This window comes from Triturus cristatus, chromosome 3_1 (genome assembly GCF_964204655.1).
Source record: "Triturus cristatus chromosome 3_1, aTriCri1.1, whole genome shotgun sequence".
Classification (NCBI taxonomy): Eukaryota; Metazoa; Chordata; class Amphibia; order Caudata; family Salamandridae; genus Triturus; species Triturus cristatus.
This window is the reverse complement of record NC_140583.1, coordinates 555,463,819-555,483,402: the sequence shown is the minus strand read 5'-3', so window position 1 is coordinate 555,483,402 and position 19,584 is coordinate 555,463,819. Positions and strand designations below refer to the sequence as shown.

At 41.2% G+C, this 19,584-nt stretch overlaps 1 protein-coding gene across 1 annotated transcript in view; it reads left to right on the top strand.

Annotated features, from left to right (window-relative positions):
• The window catches only part of AGBL1 (AGBL carboxypeptidase 1), a 3,971,795-nt gene that overhangs the window by 998,976 nt on the left and 2,953,235 nt on the right, over positions 1–19,584 (top strand). The window lies entirely within an intron of this gene.

Genomic DNA, 19,584 nt, shown 5'->3' with positions numbered 1-19,584 from the left:
GCCTTAGTGATGCTGAATGTATTTGCATTACTGACTGAAACCTCAAACCCCACTCGCTTGTGAATACTGTGCATGATTCCACAGGGTAAGCAGCTGGGTGTGTGCTAAGAGTCTGCTTCTGCACAAAAAAATGGCTCCCCCTTTCCATCTAATGCAACTGTGAAATCACCAGAGCAATACGCAATAAATCTCTGCCTGTAATTCCTATATGCACACAGAGTCATGTTTTCACATTAGTCACAAAACGAAATTTCTTTGCCAATTTGAAAGCACACTTACTACTCTTTTTTTTGGCAAGTGATAAACACTTTTACAGTCTGTCACATTTTGAATCCAGTTTTCAGATTCTTAAAAAAGCACATGTCCAAACTGCTTTTTCAGACCAGCACCATGTGTAACCTGGGTGACTGCCTACACTCCAGCAAGGGCAACCAGCCTTAGTGATGCTGAATGTATTTGCATTACTGACTGAAACCTCAAACCCCACTCGCTTGTGAATACTGTGCATGATTCCACAGGGTAAGCAGCTGGGTGTGTGCTAAGAGTCTGCTTCTGCACCAAAAATGGCTCCCCCTTTCCATCTAATGCAACTGTGAAATCACCAGAGCAATACGCAATAAATCTCTGCCTGTAATTCCTATATGCACACAGAGTCATGTTTTCACATTAGTCACAAAACGAAATTTCTTTGCCATTTTGAAAGCACACTTACTACTCTTTTTTTTGGCAAGTGATAAACACTTTTACAGTCTGTCACATTTTGAATCCACTTTTCAGATTCTTAAAAAAGCACATGTCCAAACTGCTTTTTCAGACCAGCACCATGTGTAACCTGGGTTACTGCCTACACTCCAGCAAGGGCAACCAGCCTTAGTGATGCTGAATGTATTTGCATTAGTGACTGAAACCTCAAACCCCACTCGCTTGTAAATACTGTGCATGATTCCACAGGGTAAGCAGCTGGGTGTGTGCTAAGAGTCTGCTTCTGCACCAAAAAATGGCTCCCCCTTTTCATCTAATGCAACTGTGAAATCACCAGAGCAATACGCAATAAATCTCTGCCTGTAATTCCTATTTGCACACAGAGTCATGTTTTCACATTAGTCACAAAACAAAATTTCTTTGCCATTTTGAAAGCACACTTACTACTCTTTTTTTGGCAAGTGATAAACACTTTTACAGTCTGTCACATTTTGAATCCACTTTTCAGATTCTTAAAAAAGCACATGTCCAAACTGCTTTTTAAGACCAGCACCATGTGCAACCTGGGTGACTGCCTACACTCCAGCAAGGGCAACCAGCCTTAGTGATGCTGAATGTATTTGCATTACTGACTGAAACCTCAAACCCCACTCGCTTGTGAATACTGTGCATGATTCCACAGGGTAAGCAGCTGGGTGTGTGCTAAGAGTCTGCTTCTGCACCAAAAAATGGCTCCCCCTTTCCATCTAATGCAACTGTGAAATCACCAGAGCAATACGCAATAAATCTCTGCCTGTAATTCCTATATGCACCCAGAGTCATGTTTTCACATTAGTCACAAAACGAAATTTCTTTGCCATTTTGAAAGCACACTTACTACTCTTTTTTTTGGCAAGTGATAAACACTTTTACAGTCTGTCACATTTTGAATCCACTTTTCAGATTCTTAAAAAAGCACATGTCCAAACTGCTTTTTCAGACCAGCACCATGTGTAACCTGGGTAACTGCCTACACTCAAGCAAGGGCAACCAGCCTTAGTGATGCTGAATGTATTTGCATTACTGACTGAAACCTCAAACCCCACTCGCTTGTGAATACTGTGCATGATTCCACAGGGTAAGCAGCTGGGTGTGTGCTAAGAGTCTGCTTCTGCACCAAAAAATGGCTCCCCCTTTCCATCTAATGCAACTGTGAAATCACCAGAGCAATACGCAATAAATCTCTGCCTGTAATTCCTATATGCACACAGAGTCATGTTTTCACATTAGTCACAAAACGAAATTTCTTTGCCATTTTGAAAGCACACTTACTACTCTTTTTTTTGGCAAGTGATAAACACTTTTACAGTCTGTCACATTTTGAATCCACTTTTCAGATTCTTAAAAAAGCACATGTCCAAACTGCTTTTTCAGACCAGCACCATGTGTAACCTGGGTAACTGCCTACACTCAAGCAAGGGCAACCAGCCTTAGTGATGCTGAATGTATTTGCATTACTGACTGAAACCTCAAACCCCACTCGCTTGTGAATACTGTGCATGATTCCACAGGGTAAGCAGCTGGGTGTGTGCTAAGAGTCTGCTTCTGCACCAAAAAATGGCTCCCCCTTTCCATCTAATGCAACTGTGAAATCACCAGAGCAATACGCAATAAATCTCTGCCTGTAATTCCTATATGCACACAGAGTCATGTTTTCACATTAGTCACAAAACGAAATTTCTTTGCCATTTTGAAAGCACACTTACTACACTTTTTTTTGGCAAGTGATAAACACTTTTACAGTCTGTCACATTTTGAATCCACTTTTCAGATTCTTAAAAAAGCACATGTCCAAACTGCTTTTTCAGACCAGCACCATGTGTAACCTGGGTAACTGCCTACACTCAAGCAAGGGCAACCAGCCTTAGTGATGCTGAATGTATTTGCATTACTGACTGAAACCTCAAACCCCACTCGCTTGTGAATACTGTGCATGATTCCACAGGGTAAGCAGCTGGGTGTGTGCTAAGAGTCTGCTTCTGCACCAAAAAATGGCTCCCCCTTTCCATCTAATGCAACTGTGAAATCACCAGAGCAATACGCAATAAATCTCTGCCTGTAATTCCTATATGCACACAGAGTCATGTTTTCACATTAGTCACAAAACGAAATTTCTTTGCCATTTTGAAAGCACACTTACTACTCTTTTTATTGGCAAGTGATAAACACTTTTACAGTCTGTCACATTTTGAATCCACTTTTCAGATTCTTAAAAAAGCACATGTCCAAACTGCTTTTTCAGACCAGCACCATGTGTAACCTGGGTAACTGCCTACACTCAAGCAAGGGCAACCAGCCTTAGTGATGCTGAATGTATTTGCATTACTGACTGAAACCTCAAACCCCACTCGCTTGTGAATACTGTGCATGATTCCACAGGGTAAGCAGCTGGGTGTGTGCTAAGAGTCTGCTTCTGCACCAAAAAATGGCTCCCCCTTTCCATCTAATGCAACTGTGAAATCACCAGAGCAATACGCAATAAATCTCTGCCTGTAATTCCTATATGCACACAGAGTCATGTTTTCACATTAGTCACAAAACGAAATTTAATTGCCATTTTGAAAGCACACTTACTACTCTTTTTATTGGCAAGTGATAAACACTTTTACAGTCTGTCACATTTTGAATCCACTTTTCAGATTCTTAAAAAAGCACATGTCCAAACTGCTTTTTCAGACCAGCACCATGTGTAACCTGGGTAACTGCCTACACTCAAGCAAGGGCAACCAGCCTTAGTGATGCTGAATGTATTTGCATTACTGACTGAAACCTCAAACCCCACTCGCTTGTGAATACTGTGCATGATTCCACAGGGTAAGCAGCTGGGTGTGTGCTAAGAGTCTGCTTCTGCACCAAAAAATGGCTCCCCCTTTCCATCTAATGCAACTGTGAAATCACCAGAGCAATACGCAATAAATCTCTGCCTGTAATTCCTATATGCACACAGAGTCATGTTTTCACATTAGTCACAAAACGAAATTTCTTTGCCATTTTGAAAGCACACTTACTACTCTTTTTTTTGGCAAGTGATAAACACTTTTACAGTCTGTCACATTTTGAATCCACTTTTCAGATTCTTAAAAAAGCACATGTCCAAACTGCTTTTTCAGACCAGCACCATGTGTAACCTGGGTTACTGCCTACACTCCAGCAAGGGCAACCAGCCTTAGTGATGCTGAATGTATTTGCATTACTGACTGAAACCTCAAACCCCACTCGCTTGTAAATACTGTGCATGATTCCACAGGGTAAGCAGCTGGGTGTGTGCTAAGAGTCTGCTTCTGCACCAAAAAATGGCTCCCCCTTTCCATCTAATGCAACTGTGAAATCACCAGAGCAATACGCAATAAATCTCTGCCTGTAATTCCTATTTGCACACAGTCATGTTTTCACATTAGTCACAAAACAAAATTTCTTTGCCATTTTGAAAGCACACTTACTACTCTTTTTTTTGGCAAGTGATAAACACTTTTACAGTCTGTCACATTTTGAATCCACTTTTCAGATTCTTAAAAAAGCACATGTCCAAACTGCTTTTTAAGACCAGCACCATGTGCAACCTGGGTGACTGCCTACACTCCAGCAAGGGCAACCAGCCTTAGTGATGCTGAATGTATTTGCATTACTGACTGAAACCTCAAACCCCACTCGCTTGTGAATACTGTGCATGATTCCACAGGGTAAGCAGCTGGGTGTGTGCTAAGAGTCTGCTTCTGCACCAAAAAATGGCTCCCCCTTTCCATCTAATGCAACTGTGAAATCACCAGAGCAATACGCAATAAATCTCTGCCTGTAATTCCTATATGCACACAGAGTCATGTTTTCACATTAGTCACAAAACGAAATTTCTTTGCCATTTTGAAAGCACACTTACTACTCTTTTTTTTGGCAAGTGATAAACACTTTTACAGTCTGTCACATTTTGAATCCACTTTTCAGATTCTTAAAAAAGCACATGTCCAAACTGCTTTTTCAGACCAGCACCATGTGTAACCTGGGTAACTGCCTACACTCAAGCAAGGGCAACCAGCCTTAGTGATGCTGAATGTATTTGCATTACTGACTGAAACCTCAAACCCCACTCGCTTGTGAATACTGTGCATGATTCCACAGGGTAAGCAGCTGGGTGTGTGCTAAGAGTCTGCTTCTGCACCAAAAAATGGCTCCCCCTTTCCATCTAATGCAACTGTGAAATCACCAGAGCAATACGCAATAAATCTCTGCCTGTAATTCCTATATGCACACAGAGTCATGTTTTCACATTAGTCACAAAACGAAATTTAATTGCCATTTTGAAAGCACACTTACTACTCTTTTTATTGGCAAGTGATAAACACTTTTACAGTCTGTCACATTTTGAATCCACTTTTCAGATTCTTAAAAAAGCACATGTCCAAACTGCTTTTTCAGACCAGCACCATGTGTAACCTGGGTAACTGCCTACACTCAAGCAAGGGCAACCAGCCTTAGTGATGCTGAATGTATTTGCATTACTGACTGAAACCTCAAACCCCACTCGCTTGTGAATACTGTGCATGATTCCACAGGGTAAGCAGCTGGGTGTGTGCTAAGAGTCTGCTTCTGCACCAAAAAATGGCTCCCCCTTTCCATCTAATGCAACTGTGAAATCACCAGAGCAATACGCAATAAATCTCTGCCTGTAATTCCTATATGCACACAGAGTCATGTTTTCACATTAGTCACAAAACGAAATTTCTTTGCCATTTTGAAAGCACACTTACTACTCTTTTTTTTGGCAAGTGATAAACACTTTTACAGTCTGTCACATTTTGAATCCACTTTTCAGATTCTTAAAAAAGCACATGTCCAAACTGCTTTTTCAGACCAGCACCATGTGTAACCTGGGTTACTGCCTACACTCCAGCAAGGGCAACCAGCCTTAGTGATGCTGAATGTATTTGCATTACTGACTGAAACCTCAAACCCCACTCGCTTGTAAATACTGTGCATGATTCCACAGGGTAAGCAGCTGGGTGTGTGCTAAGAGTCTGCTTCTGCACCAAAAAATGGCTCCCCCTTTCCATCTAATGCAACTGTGAAATCACCAGAGCAATACGCAATAAATCTCTGCCTGTAATTCCTATTTGCACACAGTCATGTTTTCACATTAGTCACAAAACAACATTTCTTTGCCATTTTGAAAGCACACTTACTACTCTTTTTTTTGGCAAGTGATAAACACTTTTACAGTCTGTCACATTTTGAATCCACTTTTCAGATTCTTAAAAAAGCACATGTCCAAACTGCTTTTTAAGACCAGCACCATGTGCAACCTGGGTGACTGCCTACACTCCAGCAAGGGCAACCAGCCTTAGTGATGCTGAATGTATTTGCATTACTGACTGAAACCTCAAACCCCACTCGCTTGTGAATACTGTGCATGATTCCACAGGGTAAGCAGCTGGGTGTGTGCTAAGAGTCTGCTTCTGCACCAAAAAATGGCTCCCCCTTTCCATCTAATGCAACTGGGAAATCACCAGAGCAATACGCAATAAATCTCTGCCTGTAATTCCTATATGCACACAGAGTCATGTTTTCACATTAGTCACAAAACGAAATTTCTTTGCCATTTTGAAAGCACACTTACTACTCTTTTTTTTGGCAAGTGATAAACACTTTTACAGTCTGTCACATTTTGAATCCACTTTTCAGATTCTTAAAAAAGCACATGTCCAAACTGCTTTTTCAGACCAGCACCATGTGTAACCTGGGTAACTGCCTACACTCAATCAAGGGCAACCAGCCTTAGTGATGCTGAATGTATTTGCATTACTGACTGAAACCTCAAACCCCACTCGCTTGTGAATACTGTGCATGATTCCACAGGGTAAGCAGCTGGGTGTGTGCTAAGAGTCTGCTTCTGCACCAAAAATGGCTCCCCCTTTCCATCTAATGCAACTGTGAAATCACCAGAGCAATACGCAATAAATCTCTGCCTGTAATTCCTATATGCACACAGAGTCATGTTTTCACATTAGTCACAAAACGAAATTTCTTTGCCATTTTGAAAGCACACTTACTACTCTTTTTTTTGGCAAGTGATAAACACTTTTACAGTCTGTCACATTTTGAATCCACTTTTCAGATTCTTAAAAAAGCACATGTCCAAACTGCTTTTTCAGACCAGCACCATGTGTAACCTGGGTAACTGCCTACACTCAAGCAAGGGCAACCAGCCTTAGTGATGCTGAATGTATTTGCATTACTGACTGAAACCTCAAACCCCACTCGCTTGTGAATACTGTGCATGATTCCACAGGGTAAGCAGCTGGGTGTGTGCTAAGAGTCTGCTTCTGCACCAAAAAATGGCTCCCCCTTTCCATCTAATGCAACTGTGAAATCACCAGAGCAATACGCAATAAATCTCTGCCTGTAATTCCTATATGCACACAGAGTCATGTTTTCACATTAGTCACAAAACGAAATTTCTTTGCCATTTTGAAAGCACACTTACTACTCTTTTTTTTGGCAAGTGATAAACACTTTTACAGTCTGTCACATTTTGAATCCACTTTTCAGATTCTTAAAAAAGCACATGTCCAAACTGCTTTTTCAGACCAGCACCATGTGTAACCTGGGTAACTGCCTACACTCAAGCAAGGGCAACCAGCCTTAGTGATGCTGAATGTATTTGCATTACTGACTGAAACCTCAAACCCCACTCGCTTGTGAATACTGTGCATGATTCCACAGGGTAAGCAGCTGGGTGTGTGCTAAGAGTCTGCTTCTGCACCAAAAAATGGCTCCCCCTTTCCATCTAATGCAACTGTGAAATCACCAGAGCAATACGCAATAAATCTCTGCCTGTAATTCCTATATGCACACAGAGTCATGTTTTCACATTAGTCACAAAACGAAATTTCTTTGCCATTTTGAAAGCACACTTACTACTCTTTTTTTTGGCAAGTGATAAACACTTTTACAGTCTGTCACATTTTGAATCCACTTTTCAGATTCTTAAAAAAGCACATGTCCAAACTGCTTTTTCAGACCAGCACCATGTGTAACCTGGGTAACTGCCTACACTCAATCAAGGGCAACCAGCCTTAGTGATGCTGAATGTATTTGCATTACTGACTGAAACCTCAAACCCCACTCGCTTGTGAATACTGTGCATGATTCCACAGGGTAAGCAGCTGGGTGTGTGCTAAGAGTCTGCTTCTGCACCAAAAAATGGCTCCCCCTTTCCATCTAATGCAACTGTGAAATCACCAGAGCAATACGCAATAAATCTCTGCCTGTAATTCCTATATGCACACAGAGTCATGTTTTCACATTAGTCACAAAACGAAATTTCTTTGCCATTTTGAAAGCACACTTACTACTCTTTTTTTTGGCAAGTGATAAACACTTTTACAGTCTGTCACATTTTGAATCCACTTTTCAGATTCTTAAAAAAGCACATGTCCAAACTGCTTTTTCAGACCAGCACCATGTGTAACCTGGGTAACTGCCTACACTCAAGCAAGGGCAACCAGCCTTAGTGATGCTGAATGTATTTGCATTACTGACTGAAACCTCAAACCCCACTCGCTTGTGAATACTGTGCATGATTCCACAGGGTAAGCAGCTGGGTGTGTGCTAAGAGTCTGCTTCTGCACCAAAAAATGGCTCCCCCTTTCCATCTAATGCAACTGTGAAATCACCAGAGCAATACGCAATAAATCTCTGCCTGTAATTCCTATATGCACACAGAGTCATGTTTTCACATTAGTCACAAAACGAAATTTCTTTGCCATTTTGAAAGCACACTTACTACTCTTTTTTTTGGCAAGTGATAAACACTTTTACAGTCTGTCACATTTTGAATCCACTTTTCAGATTCTTAAAAAAGCACATGTCCAAACTGCTTTTTCAGACCAGCACCATGTGTAACCTGGGTAACTGCCTACACTCAAGCAAGGGCAACCAGCCTTAGTGATGCTGAATGTATTTGCATTACTGACTGAAACCTCAAACCCCACTCGCTTGTGAATACTGTGCATGATTCCACAGGGTAAGCAGCTGGGTGTGTGCTAAGAGTCTGCTTCTGCACCAAAAAATGGCTCCCCCTTTCCATCTAATGCAACTGTGAAATCACCAGAGCAATACGCAATAAATCTCTGCCTGTAATTCCTATATGCACACAGAGTCATGTTTTCACATTAGTCGCAAAACGAAATTTCTTTGCCATTTTGAAAGCACACTTACTACTCTTTTTTTTGGCATGTGATAAACACTTTTACAGTCTGTCACATTTTGAATCCACTTTTCAGATTCTTAAAAAAGCACATGTCCAAACTGCTTTTTCAGACCAGCACCATGTGTAACCTGGGTAACTGCCTACACTCAAGCAAGGGCAACCAGCCTTAGTGATGCTGAATGTATTTGCATTACTGACTGAAACCTCAAACCCCACTCGCTTGTGAATACTGTGCATGATTCCACAGGGTAAGCAGCTGGGTGTGTGCTAAGAGTCTGCTTCTGCACCAAAAAATGGCTCCCCCTTTCCATCTAATGCAACTGTGAAATCACCAGAGCAATACGCAATAAATCTCTGCCTGTAATTCCTATATGCACACAGAGTCATGTTTTCACATTAGTCACAAAACGAAATTTCTTTGCCATTTTGAAAGCACACTTACTACTCTTTTTTTTGGCAAGTGATAAACACTTTTACAGTCTGTCACATTTTGAATCCACTTTTCAGATTCTTAAAAAAGCACATGTCCAAACTGCTTTTTCAGACCAGCACCATGTGTAACCTGGGTTACTGCCTACACTCCAGCAAGGGCAACCAGCCTTAGTGATGCTGAATGTATTTGCATTACTGACTGAAACCTCAAACCCCACTCGCTTGTAAATACTGTGCATGATTCCACAGGGTAAGCAGCTGGGTGTGTGCTAAGAGTCTGCTTCTGCACCAAAAAATGGCTCCCCCTTTCCATCTAATGCAACTGTGAAATCACCAGAGCAATACGCAATAAATCTCTGCCTGTAATTCCTATTTGCACACAGTCATGTTTTCACATTAGTCACAAAACAAAATTTCTTTGCCATTTTGAAAGCACACTTACTACTCTTTTTTTTGGCAAGTGATAAACACTTTTACAGTCTGTCACATTTTGAATCCACTTTTCAGATTCTTAAAAAAGCACATGTCCAAACTGCTTTTTCAGACCAGCACCATGTGTAACCTGGGTTACTGCCTACACTCCAGCAAGGGCAACCAGCCTTAGTGATGCTGAATGTATTTGCATTAGTGACTGAAACCTCAAACCCCACTCGCTTGTAAATACTGTGCATGATTCCACAGGGTAAGCAGCTGGGTGTGTGCTAAGAGTCTGCTTCTGCACCAAAAAATGGCTCCCCCTTTCCATCTAATGCAACTGTGAAATCACCAGAGCAATACGCAATAAATCTCTGCCTGTAATTCCTATTTGCACACAGTCATGTTTTCACATTAGTCACAAAACAAAATTTCTTTGCCATTTTGAAAGCACACTTACTACTCTTTTTTTTGGCAAGTGATAAACACTTTTACAGTCTGTCACATTTTGAATCCACTTTTCAGATTCTTAAAAAAGCACATGTCCAAACTGCTTTTTAAGACCAGCACCATGTGCAACCTGGGTGACTGCCTACACTCCAGCAAGGGCAACCAGCCTTAGTGATGCTGAATGTATTTGCATTACTGACTGAAACCTCAAACCCCACTCGCTTGTGAATACTGTGCATGATTCCACAGGGTAAGCAGCTGGGTGTGTGCTAAGAGTCTGCTTCTGCACCAAAAAATGGCTCCCCCTTTCCATCTAATGCAACTGTGAAATCACCAGAGCAATACGCAATAAATCTCTGCCTGTAATTCCTATATGCACACAGAGTCATGTTTTCACATTAGTCACAAAACGAAATTTCTTTGCCATTTTGAAAGCACACTTACTACTCTTTTTTTTGGCAAGTGATAAACACTTTTACAGTCTGTCACATTTTGAATCCACTTTTCAGATTCTTAAAAAAGCACATGTCCAAACTGCTTTTTCAGACCAGCACCATGTGTAACCTGGGTAACTGCCTACACTCAAGCAAGGGCAACCAGCCTTAGTGATGCTGAATGTATTTGCATTACTGACTGAAACCTCAAACCCCACTCGCTTGTGAATACTGTGCATGATTCCACAGGGTAAGCAGCTGGGTGTGTGCTAAGAGTCTGCTTCTGCACCAAAAAATGGCTCCCCCTTTCCATCTAATGCAACTGTGAAATCACCAGAGCAATACGCAATAAATCTCTGCCTGTAATTCCTATTTGCACACAGTCATGTTTTCACATTAGTCACAAAACAACATTTCTTTGCCATTTTGAAAGCACACTTACTACTCTTTTTTTTGGCAAGTGATAAACACTTTTACAGTCTGTCACATTTTGAATCCACTTTTCAGATTCTTAAAAAAGCACATGTCCAAACTGCTTTTTAAGACCAGCACCATGTGCAACCTGGGTGACTGCCTACACTCCAGCAAGGGCAACCAGCCTTAGTGATGCTGAATGTATTTGCATTACTGACTGAAACCTCAAACCCCACTCGCTTGTGAATACTGTGCATGATTCCACAGGGTAAGCAGCTGGGTGTGTGCTAAGAGTCTGCTTCTGCACCAAAAAATGTCTCCCCCTTTCCATCTAATGCAACTGTGAAATCACCAGAGCAATACGCAATAAATCTCTGCCTGTAATTCCTATATGCACACAGAGTCATGTTTTCACATTAGTCACAAAACGAAATTTCTTTGCCATTTTGAAAGCACACTTACTACTCTTTTTTTTGGCAAGTGATAAACACTTTTACAGTCTGTCACATTTTGAATCCACTTTTCAGATTCTTAAAAAAGCACATGTCCAAACTGCTTTTTCAGACCAGCACCATGTGTAACCTGGGTAACTGCCTACACTCAATCAAGGGCAACCAGCCTTAGTGATGCTGAATGTATTTGCATTACTGACTGAAACCTCAAACCCCACTCGCTTGTGAATACTGTGCATGATTCCACAGGGTAAGCAGCTGGGTGTGTGCTAAGAGTCTGCTTCTGCACCAAAAATGGCTCCCCCTTTCCATCTAATGCAACTGTGAAATCACCAGAGCAATACGCAATAAATCTCTGCCTGTAATTCCTATATGCACACAGAGTCATGTTTTCACATTAGTCACAAAACGAAATTTCTTTGCCATTTTGAAAGCACACTTACTACTCTTTTTTTTGGCAAGTGATAAACACTTTTACAGTCTGTCACATTTTGAATCCACTTTTCAGATTCTTAAAAAAGCACATGTCCAAACTGCTTTTTCAGACCAGCACCATGTGTAACCTGGGTAACTGCCTACACTCAAGCAAGGGCAACCAGCCTTAGTGATGCTGAATGTATTTGCATTACTGACTGAAACCTCAAACCCCACTCGCTTGTGAATACTGTGCATGATTCCACAGGGTAAGCAGCTGGGTGTGTGCTAAGAGTCTGCTTCTGCACCAAAAAATGGCTCCCCCTTTCCATCTAATGCAACTGTGAAATCACCAGAGCAATACGCAATAAATCTCTGCCTGTAATTCCTATATGCACACAGAGTCATGTTTTCACATTAGTCACAAAACGAAATTTCTTTGCCATTTTGAAAGCACACTTACTACTCTTTTTTTTGGCAAGTGATAAACACTTTTACAGTCTGTCACATTTTGAATCCACTTTTCAGATTCTTAAAAAAGCACATGTCCAAACTGCTTTTTCAGACCAGCACCATGTGTAACCTGGGTAACTGCCTACACTCAAGCAAGGGCAACCAGCCTTAGTGATGCTGAATGTATTTGCATTACTGACTGAAACCTCAAACCCCACTCGCTTGTGAATACTGTGCATGATTCCACAGGGTAAGCAGCTGGGTGTGTGCTAAGAGTCTGCTTCTGCACCAAAAAATGGCTCCCCCTTTCCATCTAATGCAACTGTGAAATCACCAGAGCAATACGCAATAAATCTCTGCCTGTAATTCCTATATGCACACAGAGTCATGTTTTCACATTAGTCACAAAACGAAATTTCTTTGCCATTTTGAAAGCACACTTACTACTCTTTTTTTTGGCAAGTGATAAACACTTTTACAGTCTGTCACATTTTGAATCCACTTTTCAGATTCTTAAAAAAGCACATGTCCAAACTGCTTTTTCAGACCAGCACCATGTGTAACCTGGGTAACTGCCTACACTCAAGCAAGGGCAACCAGCCTTAGTGATGCTGAATGTATTTGCATTACTGACTGAAACCTCAAACCCCACTCGCTTGTGAATACTGTGCATGATTCCACAGGGTAAGCAGCTGGGTGTGTGCTAAGAGTCTGCTTCTGCACCAAAAAATGGCTCCCCCTTTCCATCTAATGCAACTGTGAAATCACCAGAGCAATACGCAATAAATCTCTGCCTGTAATTCCTATATGCACACAGAGTCATGTTTTCACATTAGTCACAAAACGAAATTTCTTTGCCATTTTGAAAGCACACTTACTACTCTTTTTTTTGGCAAGTGATAAACACTTTTACAGTCTGTCACATTTTGAATCCACTTTTCAGATTCTTAAAAAAGCACATGTCCAAACTGCTTTTTCAGACCAGCACCATGTGTAACCTGGGTAACTGCCTACACTCAAGCAAGGGCAACCAGCCTTAGTGATGCTGAATGTATTTGCATTACTGACTGAAACCTCAAACCCCACTCGCTTGTGAATACTGTGCATGATTCCACATGGTAAGCAGCTGGGTGTGTGCTAAGAGTCAGCTTCTGCACCAAAAAATGGCTCCCCCTTTCCATCTAATGCAACTGTGAAATCACCAGAGCAATACGCAATAAATCTCTGCCTGTAATTCCTATATGCACACAGAGTCATGTTTTCACATTAGTCACAAAACGAAATTTCTTTGCCATTTTGAAAGCACACTTACTACTCTTTTTTTTGGCAAGTGATAAACACTTTTACAGTCTGTCACATTTTGAATCCACTTTTCAGATTCTTAAAAAAGCACATGTCCAAACTGCTTTTTAAGACCAGCACCATGTGCAACCTGGGTGACTGCCTACACTCCAGCAAGGGCAACCAGCCTTAGTGATGCTGAATGTATTTGCATTACTGACTGAAACCTCAAACCCCACTCGCTTGTGAATACTGTGCATGATTCCACAGGGTAAGCAGCTGGGTGTGTGCTAAGAGTCTGCTTCTGCACCAAAAAATGGCTCCCCCTTTCCATCTAATGCAACTGTGAAATCACCAGAGCAATACGCAATAAATCTTTGCCTGTAATTCCTATATGCACACAGAGTCATGTTTTCACATTAGTCACAAAACGAAATTTCTTTGCCATTTTGAAAGCACACTTACTACTCTTTTTTTTGGCAAGTGATAAACACTTTTACAGTCTGTCACATTTTGAATCCACTTTTCAGATTCTTAAAAAAGCACATGTCCAAACTGCTTTTTCAGACCAGCACCATGTGTAACCTGGGTAACTGCCTACACTCAAGCAAGGGCAACCAGCCTTAGTGATGCTGAATGTATTTGCATTACTGACTGAAACCTCAAACCCCACTCGCTTGTGAATACTGTGCATGATTCCACAGGGTAAGCAGCTGGGTGTGTGCTAAGAGTCTGCTTCTGCACCAAAAAATGGCTCCCCCTTTCCATCTAATGCAACTGTGAAATCACCAGAGCAATACGCAATAAATCTCTGCCTGTAATTCCTATATGCACACAGAGTCATGTTTTCACATTAGTCACAAAACGAAATTTCTTTGCCATTTTGAAAGCACACTTACTACTCTTTTTTTTGGCAAGTGATAAACACTTTTACAGTCTGTCACATTTTGAATCCACTTTTCAGATTCTTAAAAAAGCACATGTCCAAACTGCTTTTTCAGACCAGCACCATGTGTAACCTGGGTTACTGCCTACACTCCAGCAAGGGCAACCAGCCTTAGTGATGCTGAATGTATTTGCATTACTGACTGAAACCTCAAACCCCACTCGCTTGTAAATACTGTGCATGATTCCACAGGGTAAGCAGCTGGGTGTGTGCTAAGAGTCTGCTTCTGCACCAAAAAATGGCTCCCCCTTTCCATCTAATGCAACTGTGAAATCACCAGAGCAATACGCAATAAATCTCTGCCTGTAATTCCTATTTGCACACAGTCATGTTTTCACATTAGTCACAAAACAACATTTCTTTGCCATTTTGAAAGCACACTTACTACTCTTTTTTTTGGCAAGTGATAAACACTTTTACAGTCTGTCACATTTTGAATCCACTTTTCAGATTCTTAAAAAAGCACATGTCCAAACTGCTTTTTAAGACCAGCACCATGTGCAACCTGGGTGACTGCCTACACTCCAGCAAGGGCAACCAGCCTTAGTGATGCTGAATGTATTTGCATTACTGACTGAAACCTCAAACCCCACTCGCTTGTGAATACTGTGCATGATTCCACAGGGTAAGCAGCTGGGTGTGTGCTAAGAGTCTGCTTCTGCACCAAAAAATGGCTCCCCCTTTCCATCTAATGCAACTGTGAAATCACCAGAGCAATACGCAATAAATCTCTGCCTGTAATTCCTATATGCACACAGAGTCATGTTTTCACATTAGTCACAAAACGAAATTTCTTTGCCATTTTGAAAGCACACTTACTACTCTTTTTTTTGGCAAGTGATAAACACTTTTACAGTCTGTCACATTTTGAATCCACTTTTCAGATTCTTAAAAAAGCACATGTCCAAACTGCTTTTTCAGACCAGCACCATGTGTAACCTGGGTAACTGCCTACACTCAATCAAGGGCAACCAGCCTTAGTGATGCTGAATGTATTTGCATTACTGACTGAAACCTCAAACCCCACTCGCTTGTGAATACTGTGCATGATTCCACAGGGTAAGCAGCTGGGTGTGTGCTAAGAGTCTGCTTCTGCACCAAAAAATGGCTCCCCCTTTCCATCTAATGCAACTGTGAAATCACCAGAGCAATACGCAATAAATCTCTGCCTGTAATTCCTATATGCACACAGAGTCATGTTTTCACATTAGTCACAAAACGAAATTTCTTTGCCATTTTGAAAGCACACTTACTACTCTTTTTTTTGGCAAGTGATAAACACTTTTACAGTCTGTCACATTTTGAATCCACTTTTCAGATTCTTAAAAAAGCACATGTCCAAACTGCTTTTTCAGACCAGCACCATGTGTAACCTGGGTAACTGCCTACACTCAAGCAAGGGCAACCAGCCTTAGTGATGCTGAATGTATTTGCATTACTGACTGAAACCTCAAACCCCACTCGCTTGTGAATACTGTGCATGATTTCACAGGGTAAGCAGCTGGGTGTGTGCTAAGAGTCTGCTTCTGCACCAAAAAATTGCTCCCCCTTTCCATCTAATGCAACTGTGAAATCACCAGAGCAATACGCAATAAATCTCTGCCTGTAATTCCTATATGCACACAGAGTCATGTTTTCACATTAGTCACAAAACGAAATTTCTTTGCCATTTTGAAAGCACACTTACTACTCTTTTTTTTGGCAAGTGATAAACACTTTTACAGTCTGTCACATTTTGAATCCACTTTTCAGATTCTTAAAAAAGCACATGTCCAAACTGCTTTTTCAGACCAGCACCATGTGTAACCTGGGTAACTGCCTACACTCAAGCAAGGGCAACCAGCCTTAGTGATGCTGAATGTATTTGCATTACTGAATCCAACCTCAAACCCTTAAAGTATTCTTTATTTTTACCAGTACACCTTAATTTATGGTGAAAACATAGTCCATATTATTTTACATGTTCCTCACATTTAAATTTCTCCCAAAACAGAAAATAATAAACACAACTTCAACAAAAGGAATTCCATTTCTATTATTCATTTCTTAATTTAGCATATACATCCCCTCTCAAACTCTAAACTCACCTTTAAAATTAGTTAGCTGTGAAAGAAATGTGGCACTCAAACAGCAGATTATCAGAGCCAGGATCTCTGTTCTTTACACCTCTCTCCTCTCAGCAGAACCAGATAATGGCAAAGTTTCCCTCTCTTTTTCCACACATATACATGTAAGTTTCAAATCTCAGTGCTTCCCCCTTTTTTTCAAATGTAATCACACATTTCTATTGGTTGAAAACCAACCCTTTTCCAAAAGTACCCTTCCCCCAACTTGACTTCTGCCTAGTACCCTTCCCCCAACTTGACTTCTGCCTGCTACCATAGCAACAGCTCATGGAACACTGCTGTGTGGAGTTAGGTCAGAAGTTCACCAAACAATGTTTCAATTCCACAGAGCAAGAGTGCTTGACTTTTCAAACCTAACAGCAAATCCATAGTACTGTTCTTTGGTAACACATTTTTCTGTACCAATACAAAACATGCTTCTATTAATTTACACATACAGCCTAGTTTTTATTCTAGAATGGTATGAAACAGCCAATCAGTTCTTTTTTTTATGAAAAAAATATGTATGCCTCCATTTCCAAACTGTCTTTCATTTCTTTTTACCATTCTACTGAATTACACCTCCTGAGTGCATCCAGTTCTCCTTTGAAGATGTTCACAGTGTGGATTGTAGGGCACAGCTATGTCTTCTGGAGTGAAAAGTATGCAGAGAAAACAGGTATGGTGAGAGACCTTGCTTTACCAAATGTAGACATTAAATGGATTGGTCAGAGAGGGTTAAAGTGGCACCAATTGATGCCATTGGTGAAATCCTTCATGCAAATCCAACACCCTGACCTCATAACAGTGCACTGTGGTGGCAATGACCTAGGCACTTTGACTGGGGTAGGTCTGGAAATGCTTATGAAGGAGACCTTTGCACAACTGTTTTCACTTTTCCCAAAAACTGCCTTTGTGTTTTCTAACATATGCCAAAGGCAAAAATGGAACTGGTCCAATCATTTCTGTCCGCAGATTGACAAAGCAAGAAAGCACGTCAACAAATCTGTTTCTGCTTTCCTCCGTGACTATGGTATGGGTTCCATTTACCACAACAACTTGCGTTACGACATGCAAGACATTTATAGAGGAGATGGTGTACACTTCAGTGATGAAGGGAACAGAGTCTTCCTCTTGAACCTTAGACTCTGCATCGGTACTTACTTGTAGGTACCACTAAAAAATCACAATAAACACAACGGCTCTTTTTAGAGCCCCCTAATATCTAAACTCTTAAATCTGCATTTAATTTCATTTTTAATTTTTTTTTTTACCGTACGCGTACGGTAAGCTTACTGTACGCGTACCCCGCGATTTTTTTTAAAATCAATAAATGTTTTCTTTGTACTTTTCTGTCCTTCTTTGACCCCCTTACAAATGTTAGGGGGTCTGTAACTCTCCTCCTTGCCCCCTTTTCAAGATATCACTCTTTTTTTTCTGAGTGAAACACACGAAATGGCGGCCGCCGCTTCCTGGTTTCGACCGATTCGAATGTTTACTAAGATCTAAGAGCCAATCAGAATCGCGCTCGCGCACGCCACCGTACGCGTACAGTAAGCGCACCGTAAGCGCACCGTAAGCTGGCTCAGATATATATATTGATTTAAAGGCTATTTTCTCAGAATCTACTGAACAGATTTACACCAAACCTACAAAAGGCACTTCCTTGACCTGAGGACTACCTCTCTGCCAAATTTCTAGTAATTCTGTTCAGCCGTTCGGGCTGTAGCTGTGTCTAAAGGTCCTATGGAAAAATGCATGGGAAAAACGCGTTTTGGGACCCCCCTTTTATCTCAGCCCCCGCTTGACGAATCCCCCCGAGACTTTCAGGGTAGGAGCGGAGCGTAGCGCCCCACCTATTTTGAAATATTCGCAAGGATTCGTCGACCGGCGCCAAAGTTATTCAAAATAGAATGTTGCGGATTTCCTATGGAAACAGGGTCCTAACTATAACTACCTACTGGCGACCGCCAGTAGGTAATATATATATATATATATATATATATATATATATATATATATTCAGCTCAAAGGGGATGGTCCATTGAATAAGCCGCACTCGAGCAACGAAGTTTTTTCCCCAAAGAAACTTTATTAAGGTACAAACAGCCATTCCTTCCGGTAAAATAAGGCATCGGTCCGCAGCCCTGACGCGTTTCGAGTCTTCTCTTTTTCAAAGGGAAATGCAGTCCACAAGCGCTTAATTCGTCACATCACCTTTATATGCCAATATCGCCCGCCATGATTGGACAACTCTGTATGAGATAAGGCGTTGCATTATGGGGGATGCAGTTCATCATTATATCCTCAAATGGAAGCGCCTGCTATGTATGCCAGATGGAAGCTCCGCATGAGCCCCAGAAAGCGCGACTGTTCATGATCCTCCTTCGCTGCCCCACATATGAAGCCCATACCATTGAGCTCCGTTGTCCTCGGTTATTGAGGTGGTGCAGGCTCAGCGGCAGGACGGCCGCTAACATACTCAGCTCAAAGGGGATGGTCCATTGAATAAGCCGCACTCGAGCAAACGCGTTTTGGGACCCCCCTTTTATCTCAGCCCCCGCTTGACGAATCCCCCCGAGACTTTCAGGGTAGGAGCGGAGCGTAGCGCCCCACCTATTTTGAAATATTCGCAAGGATTCGTCGACCGGCGCCAAAGTTATTCAAAATAGAATGTTGCGGATTTCCTATGGAAACAGGGTCCTAACTATAACTACCTACTGGCGACCGCCAGTAGGTAATATATATATATATATATATATATATATATATATATATATATATATATATATATATATATATATATATATATATATATATATATATATATATATATATATATATA